This window comes from Hyla sarda, chromosome 5 (genome assembly GCF_029499605.1).
Source record: "Hyla sarda isolate aHylSar1 chromosome 5, aHylSar1.hap1, whole genome shotgun sequence".
Taxonomy (NCBI): Eukaryota; Metazoa; Chordata; class Amphibia; order Anura; family Hylidae; genus Hyla; species Hyla sarda.
This window is the reverse complement of record NC_079193.1, coordinates 71,686,791-71,695,406: the sequence shown is the minus strand read 5'-3', so window position 1 is coordinate 71,695,406 and position 8,616 is coordinate 71,686,791. Positions and strand designations below refer to the sequence as shown.

Genomic DNA, 8,616 nt, shown 5'->3' with positions numbered 1-8,616 from the left:
CTTGCCTTGTGTTTGCTCATTCTTCACGTCCTTTTTTTCATAATTTCATCACACCTAAAAGGGACTTTTGGGGCACATATATTATTTATTTGTGCAGTAAAACAATATAAGCTAGCGTACTGCTCAGCTGCTCAGCTGCTGCCCATCATATCCTCCTGTCCCTGCGGGGAAGGTAGATCGAGATGAGTGAATTTTTGCCCCAAAAAAAAATCGATTCGATCCGAATAAATTTGTGGTGAATTTTTATTAGTAATGTATTTTAATGATGTGCTTAAATGGGCACTGTCACCAAACCTTTTTTTTTTATATGTTGTAGTACTTATGTACTACAAGATATCTCTAATATACATAAAAAAAAAAAAAATCTTTCATTAAAATTTATTTAATTTACATTTGAAAACCGGCCACTGGGGGTCTCCCTCCTAGTGGCCGGCTGCAGGCTGGCGTGACGTCACACATGAATTTGGACCGATGCCGGCCGGGCATCGGTCCTAATTCATTCAACATGCGCTCGCTCCCTGCCTGTCAATCAGACAGTTGGGAGCGAGGAGCGTTTTGATTGAGGAGGATGCGCGCAGGCTCCCTGGCCTCACACGCCGGCTCCCGGTGTGAGGTAGGACTGCCCTGCACTTTATTCACTTTCTTTTTTGGGGTGGAAATCTGGTTGCGTTGCGAGGTTCGGGGGAGCGGGATGTGCGGCAGCTGTTTTCACCACAGCGTACCTCCAGTTGTCCAATAGATGTCAGGGCAAGCTGGGAGTTGTAGTGGTGAAACAGCTGGAGGCACACTGTATAGGTGAACTAAGGGCGAAAGTGTCGGCCCCAGTAGGCATCAGTGACATTGTGCCTGCTGGGGAAGTCTGCCTGGTAGTGAGCACACTACCAGGCAGACAATAAGCCATTTTTAATATAGTAAAAAAATAAATAAATTAAAGGCAGGGAGGGTGTTAGGGATAGATGGGCAATAGGCAGGGACAGAAAAAAATTTATAAAAAGATGGTGGGAGCTACACTTTAAGTGTGTGTGTGTTTCCCAAATTTTATTTTTTTTTACATTTTTTAGTTAGTACTACTACTCCCAGCATGGAACAGACTGTTCCATGATGGGAGTAGTAGTACCTGTGCTAATAGATCGCCCGGGTTGTCACTCCTGACCCCTGCTGCAATCGTCCTGTATAATGTATGGATGCGGGCGGCTTTCTCGCATCTAGATAGGATGATCGCATTAGGTGTCAGGAGTGACACCTGCTGTGATCTGTCCTTAACTGCAGGTACTACTGCTCCCAACATGGAGCACACTCTGCTCCATGCTGGGAGCTGTAGTACCTGCATTAATACAGATTGCAGCCGGTTTGACACCCGATAAGATCTTCCTGTATAATGTATAGATGCGGGTGGCCGGCCGCTCTTCTCTGGTCACACTGTAGTATGAGTATATGCCGTATATATACCTATTATTCATATTTTCAGCAGAGAGCTGTGAGTGGCTGAAACCATCTGGCCAGTCACAGCTCTCTGCTGGAAATATGAATAAATGGCCGGCTGGAGTATAGTGCAGAGATGCGAGCACAGGAGAAAGCAGCTCCATCTCTACAATAGAAAGGACAATCGCATCGGGTATCAGGAGTGACACCCGGGCGATCTGTCTATTAGTACAGGTACTATAGCTCCCATCATGTAACAGTGTGTTCCATGCTGGGAGTAATAGTACTACCTAAAAAATTTAGAAAAAAAGTGAAACACACATACACACACACTTTATTAAACACAATATCAAAAAACATTAATAAAATAAATAAATTATAAAAAATATAATTTTTACATTTAAATGGTCCCATTCTACATTTTTATTGTCTGCTACATTTTTAGGCCCCTGCCCGCCCACATAAATTGCCTGCCACCGAGGAGCCATTCAGGGCTCCCGGTGGGGTTTTTAAACTACTAATTTGACCCCCAAATGTATGCCCCCCATGCATTTTTATAATAATTCATTGGCCCCAGTGTCCTTATTTCCCCTCCCGCTTCCTGCTCCTCATCTTTTTGGAGCAGGGCAGCAGCGGGAGATGTCTGAACCAGTGGCGGTGAATGAATGAAGCTGACATTTCCCGCATTCTCTGCTGCTCATCTCTGTAAAAGGAAAAAAAAAAAAAGGTTAATGTTAATTTTTAAACAGGGATCAATTTATGTGGGTGGGCAGGGACCTAAAATTGTAGCAGACAATAATAAAAATGTAGAAAGGGGCCATTTAAATGTAACAACAAAAATTTTTTTTATTAGAAATTAATTTTTATATTGTGTTTAATAAAGTTTGTGTATGTGTTTCACTTTTTCCCCCCTAAATTTTTTTTAAAAAATTTAGGTAGTGCTACTACTCCCAGCATGAAACAGACTGTTCCATGATGGGAGCTGTAGCACCTGTACTAATAGATCATAGAAGGTGTCACTCCTGACACCTGATGCAATTGTCCTTTCTATTGCAGAGATGGAGCAACTTTCTCCTGCACTGGCATCTCTGCACTATACTCCGGCCGGTCAGTGATGTGAATACAACATCACTCATTCTATACATTATACAGGACGATCACATCAGGTGTCAGAAGTGACACCCGCTGCGATCTGTCTATTAAAGGAGAACTCCAGAATATAAAAATTGTCCCCAGTCTCCACCGCGATCCTTTTCCTGTTTGCTGGTGGTCGGCGAGTCATACTGCGCTCAGCCAATCAACGGCCGCAGTGAAGTCCCGACTCGGCCGGCGATAGGCTGAGCGGCAATGTGACTTTTTGTAGTGAAGAATTTTGTGTCTTGAAGAGTTCTCACACTGCCGCTCAGCCTATCGCCGGCTGAGTCGGGACTTCGCTGCGGCCGGTGATTGGCTGAGCGCAGTATGACTCGCCGACTACCGGCAACCAGGAAGAGGATCGTGGTGGACACCGGAGCCGGTTACCGGAGGCCCCGGGGGAGCGAAGGAAGGTATGCGCATCTTTATTTTTTTTCTGCCGGCAGTATGGAGGATAATTTTTATATTCTGGAGTTTTCCTTTAATGCAGGTACTGCAGCTCCCAGCATGGAGCAGAGTGCGCTCCATGTTGGGAGCAGTAGTACCTGCAGTTGAGGACAGATCCCAACAAGTGTCACTCCTGACACCCGCTGTAATTGTCCTAATGTATTGCAGAGATGTGAGCACTGGAGAAAGCCGCCCGCATCTGTATTATACAGGACAATCGCAGGGGTGTCGCTAATGAAGAAATTCATTATTTTGAATGGAGTAGAAGTTTGGATTTGGTCCGAACAGAATTTTTCATGAAATTCAGAACGAATTTGACTTCGTCAGATTCGATTTGCTCATCTCTAAAGATAGATATGCCGGCTTTTATTGCTTTTTACTGCACAGGGAAGCATATGCAGAGCTGCAGGCACCAGCAGTTAGGGCGGTGGAAAAGAATTTTTTAAACATTGACTGGTGCCAGAAAGTTATACAGATTTGTAAATTACTTCTATTTTAAAATCTTAATACTTCCAGTACTTATCAGCTGCTGTATGCTCCAGAAGAAGTTATTTTTCTTTTTTTGAATTTCTTTTCAGTCTGACCACAGTGCTCTCTGCTGACACCTCTGTCTGTCTAAGGAATTGTCCAGATCAGGATAGGTTTGCTATAGGGATTTGCTCCTACTCTGGACAGTTCCTGACATGGACAGCGGTGTCAACAGAGAGCACTGTGGTCAGACAGAAAGGAAATTCAAAAAGAAAAAAATTTCCTCTGGAGCATACAGCAGCTAAGTCGTGGAAGGATTAAGATTTTAAAATATAAGTAATATACAAATCTGTTTAACTTTCTGGCACCAGTTGATTTTAATACAAATTGTTTTCCACCGGAGTACTGCTTTAAGGGCTTTTTACTTGGGGCAATTACCGCTAAATAAGCTAATTATGGTCAGTTGCAAAAGACTTGGAGATCAGCTGATGAACCAGCAAATGCTCATGCAAATGGGGAATGTGCCGCCAACAGTGATGTAAGCGAAGGGCTGTATGGACGATATTGTAGTAATTTGTGTGGACTTGCATGCACAAAACAGGGTCCACTTATGGGCACTTTGATACTACACACAGCAGACAAATGAAATCACTACTGAGGTTTTTTCACCAGTCGATTTAAATGGTCACTAATCTTTCAACTAACTTTGCAGAAATTGATAGCTCGAATGAAGATAGGAAACTTTGCAATATGTTATTACAGGGAAATTCTTTCTTAACTTCTCAAAATTCCTTATTCAACTTTTAAATTAATCTCCAGAGGGATCAGATTACATACTGTGTATTGTAGTTGATGGTAAGGGGAGTTAGCTTCAGGGTGAGGCAGAGGGGGAGAGAGAACCACAGTGTGTTTGCAGACGCTTGTGATAAGTGTCCTATCTCACCCCAGTGCTGGTTCACAGCTTACAATCCTCGGTACTGCATTATAATGTTTTCCATGCTGCTGCTGCTTCTAAAGGTTTGTTATAGTGATATAGGGGAGTATGATCTCTTCTTTGTGTGCAGCGTATGGGTGACCTCTTAGCTGTTAGTCTCCACCCCCCAAACGTTGTTCCAGCGCCTGCAGAGAGGAAAACTGGTAAAAATCCAATTTACAAATGATATAATGGCCAGTAATAGAGCTGTGCCTCATGTATACGACAGCATATCTAACTGTTCGTCCCTATTTGAGCATTTGAACATATTCGGACTTACATCATGCATTCTTTCAGCTCCCATATCGCAGGATCACGTATCCTCAAGAAACACCAAGTCAGCCCTGAGTTCAATAAATAACTAAATAAAGTGCCGTTAACCCACCATGAAAAGCAGCTATGCTCAAAATGCTATAAAATGTCCCTCATTTACCAAGATAAAACTGACAAATTTTTGTCGGGTTAATTTGGCGCATAGTGTCTGCCACAGTGTGCGCCAGGAAAATCCAACAAACCCAATATTGCATTGTGAAAAGCCGAAAAAGGGGAGTAGTCTGTGACAAAGGGTGACACAACCCAACCTATTTACTATTGAATTCCCAGAAAATCCTGTGAATAAATGGCTGGAAATTTCCACCTAGAAAAAGCTGGTCAGAAAATGTTCCTGTGAACCCCCATAGTAAATAAAGAGGAAACCTGCAAGTCGGAAACAACATTTCACACTAGTAAACACCCATCTTAGTAAATTAGGGCCATTATGTCCGAGTAGAATGTCTTAACAATTTGAGGAATAGAAACTCAATTGGAAAGTTGCATAACTGATTATACAATTACACCTAATTTGCATAAAACCATAAAATCTTTTTAAGATGAGGAAATACTTGTCTGTAAATAGAATTTAATCAGGCAGCCTCCAAAGAGGAAAAGCCACAGAACTGTAAGAGCAGGAACTAAGAATTTGTGTACATAGAAAGATACCAGCCCTTACACAACCAAAAATGTGAGCCTCAGGCTATCCTCATACTGGCGTCACCAGTTCTCTTTTAATAGGATCCATGAAGGATCCTATTGTCGAATTTACATTTTCTTCTACTTTAATGGCATTATGACAAGTGTAAACAAAACCTTTATATAACATGAAATAAAATGGCTGATTTATATTAATCATGTAAGTACAGTATTATTCCTCACATACACTCAAAACTGGTAGGGCTGGTCCAAAAGGGCTTATGGTACCAGAAAAACATAGCTTTTTCTCTCCCCCCCCCCCCCCCCATAGGGGTCTATGAGCTGTCTGTTATTGATGCTAAGTGTCATTCATTGGAATGAATTTAAGCTGCAACCCATGGCACTGGTTCTAAAAAAGGACAACCATGTTGTACCACTTTTAGGCCTCGTTCACACTGCAGACATTCAGCAGGCGGAATCCTGCTGATGAAACGATCAGCGGTGAGACTACAAACGTGCACTGTCTCCACCCAAAGGATGAATGTGTTCAGTCTTTAGACGGACGTCCTTTCCAAGGTCTCATAGCCAATGGTAATTCCTTGGGGGAAATTCTGCAGTGTGCACAGAGCCGCATAATCCTATTGAAAACAGTAGGACTTCTACCAGCTGAATGTCCGCAGTGTGGATGAGTACTTAAATGCACCTTTTCCTGAATGAGACAGAAATGAGAACGTGGTAACAAGTCAAGTCCTACATGGACGTTATTTTGTTAGTCAGCATTCACATTGCAGTATATGTTCCTGGTGGATGTTGGCATCCTATCAAAAAAGGGCCCTATTCACTTTATTGTCCTGAATGTAGTCAACTAGTGATTACGTTCAGGCCATTTCCCAAATGTATACGGAAGAGACAATAAAGTAAATAAAACTGCTGCCTGGAATGCATAGTATAGCTGTAATGTGAATGCCCAAGAAACTGACTACTTACCACAGTGTTACTTTAGGTGACATGGATGTAAAGTTTTAGGCCTTATGTTAAAGCTAAAAAAAAATATGTTTTTTACAAGCAAGCAATGTCTAAAACTTTCATATTCTGTTTTTAGACTTTTTTGCTTTTGGGATGTTTCTTGAACTGTAAAATATGGTTGTTGGGTTATTTATTTATTTTTTTGTTTTTTTTTTTGCATACATTAGGATTTTTTTCTGTTGGAATATACCCTTATTAACAAAAAAAAACTAAATCATAATGCACCAAGAAAGAGATGCTGGAATCGAATAAAATTTGGATGAAGGTTGTTTTGGGGAGACCTTTTTGTGTTGTAAAATATGACCCAAATAAAATGACAGGATTATACTGACATCAAGTAAAAAGCTGCATAAAAATACAGTATAGCTTATCTGTCTGCCCCAGTTCTGAAACCACCAAAAATATGGGTCTGTCCCTATGTAAGATAATCACTGTGCTTCCATGTTGAGAAGTTACTTAGTGTTCCCAGGATGCATTGCTATCCCTCAGCTTTTCATAGAATGTTTCCCACCCTGCCTGCCCTCCTCCCACAGTACTCCGGCCATTTATCCTCCCACAGTACTCCTGCCATTTATCCTCCCACAGTACTCCTGCCATTTATCCTCCCACAGTACTCCTGCCATTTATCCTCCCACAGTACTCCTGCCATTTATCCTCCCACAGTACTCCTGCCATTTATCCTCCCACAGTACTCCGGCCATTTATCCTCCCACAGTACTCCGGCCATTTATCCTCCCACAGTACTCCTGCCATTTATCCTCCCACAGTACTCCGGCCATTTATCCTCCCACAGTACTCCTGCCATTTATCCTCCCACAGTACTCCGGCCATTTATCCTCCCACAGTACTCTTCCATTTATCCTCCCACAGTACTCCTGCCATTTATCCTCCCACAGTACTCCTGCCATTTATCCTCCCACAGTACTCCTGTCATTTATCCTCCCACAGTACTCCGGCCATTTATCCTCCCACAGTACTCCGGCCATTTATCCTCCCACAGTACTCCTGCCATTTATCCTCCCACAGTACTTAGGCCATTTATCCTCCCACAGTACTCCGGCCATTTATCCTCCCACAGTACTCCGGCCATTTATCCTCCCACAGTACTCCGGCCATTTATCCTCCCACAGTACTCCTGACATTTATCCTCCCACAGTACTCCTGACATTTATCCTCCCACAGTACTCCTGACATTTATCCTCCCACAGTACTCCTGCCATTTATCCTCCCACAGTACTCCTGCCATTTATCCTCCCACAGTACTACTGCCATTTATCCTCCCACAGTACTCCGGCCATTTATCCTCCCACAGTACTCCGGCCATTTATCCTCCCACAGTACTCCGGCCATTTATCCTCCCACAGTACTCCTGCCATTTATCCTCCCACAGTACTCCTGCCATTTATCCTCCCACAGTACTCCTGCCATTTATCCTCCCACAGTACTCCTGCCATTTATCCTCCCACAGTACTCCGGCCATTTATCCTCCCACAGTACTCCTGCCATTTATCCTCCCACAGTACTCCTGCCATTTATCCTCCCACAGTACTCCGGCCATTTATCCTCCCACAGTACTCCTGCCATTTATCCTCCCACAGTACTCCTGCCATTTATCCTCCCACAGTACTCCTGCCATTTATCCTCCCACAGTACTCCTGCCATTTATCCTCCCACAGTACTCCGGCCATTTATCCTCCCACAGTACTCCTGCCATTTATCCTCCCACAGTACTCCTGACATTTATCCTCCCACAGTACTCTTCCATTTATCCTCCCACAGTACTCCGGCCATTTATCCTCCCACAGTACTCCGGCCATTTATCCTCCCACAGTACTCCGGCCATTTATCCTGCCACAGTACTCCGGCCATTTATCCTCCCACAGTACTCCTGCCATTTATCCTCCCACAGTACTCCTGCCATTTATGCTCCCGCAGTACTCCGGCCATTTATCCTCCCACAGTACTCCTGCCATTTATCCTCCCACAGTACTCCGGCCATTTATCCTCCCACAGTACTCCGGCCATTTATCCTCCCACAGTACTCCGGCCATTTATCCTCCCACAGTACTCCGACCATTTATCCTCCCACAGTACTCCTGCCATTTATCCTCCCACAGTACTCCTGCCATTTATCCTCCCACAGTACTCCTGCCATTTATCCTCCCACAGTACTCCGGCCATTTATCCTCCCACAGTAC

The 8,616-nt window shown here is 43.5% G+C and overlaps 1 long non-coding RNA gene across 1 annotated transcript in view; it reads right to left on the bottom strand.

Annotated features, from left to right (window-relative positions):
* Positions 1-1,760: 1,760 nt before the first annotated feature.
* The window catches only part of LOC130272535 (uncharacterized), a 36,879-nt gene continuing 30,023 nt past the window's right edge, over positions 1,761-8,616 (bottom strand). The window contains exons 2-3 of the long non-coding RNA XR_008843601.1: positions 4,415-4,590; positions 1,761-2,125 (exon numbers count right to left, since the gene is read on the bottom strand). This is a non-coding gene — a long non-coding RNA (uncharacterized LOC130272535). The remainder of the gene's footprint in view (positions 2,126-4,414; positions 4,591-8,616) is intronic.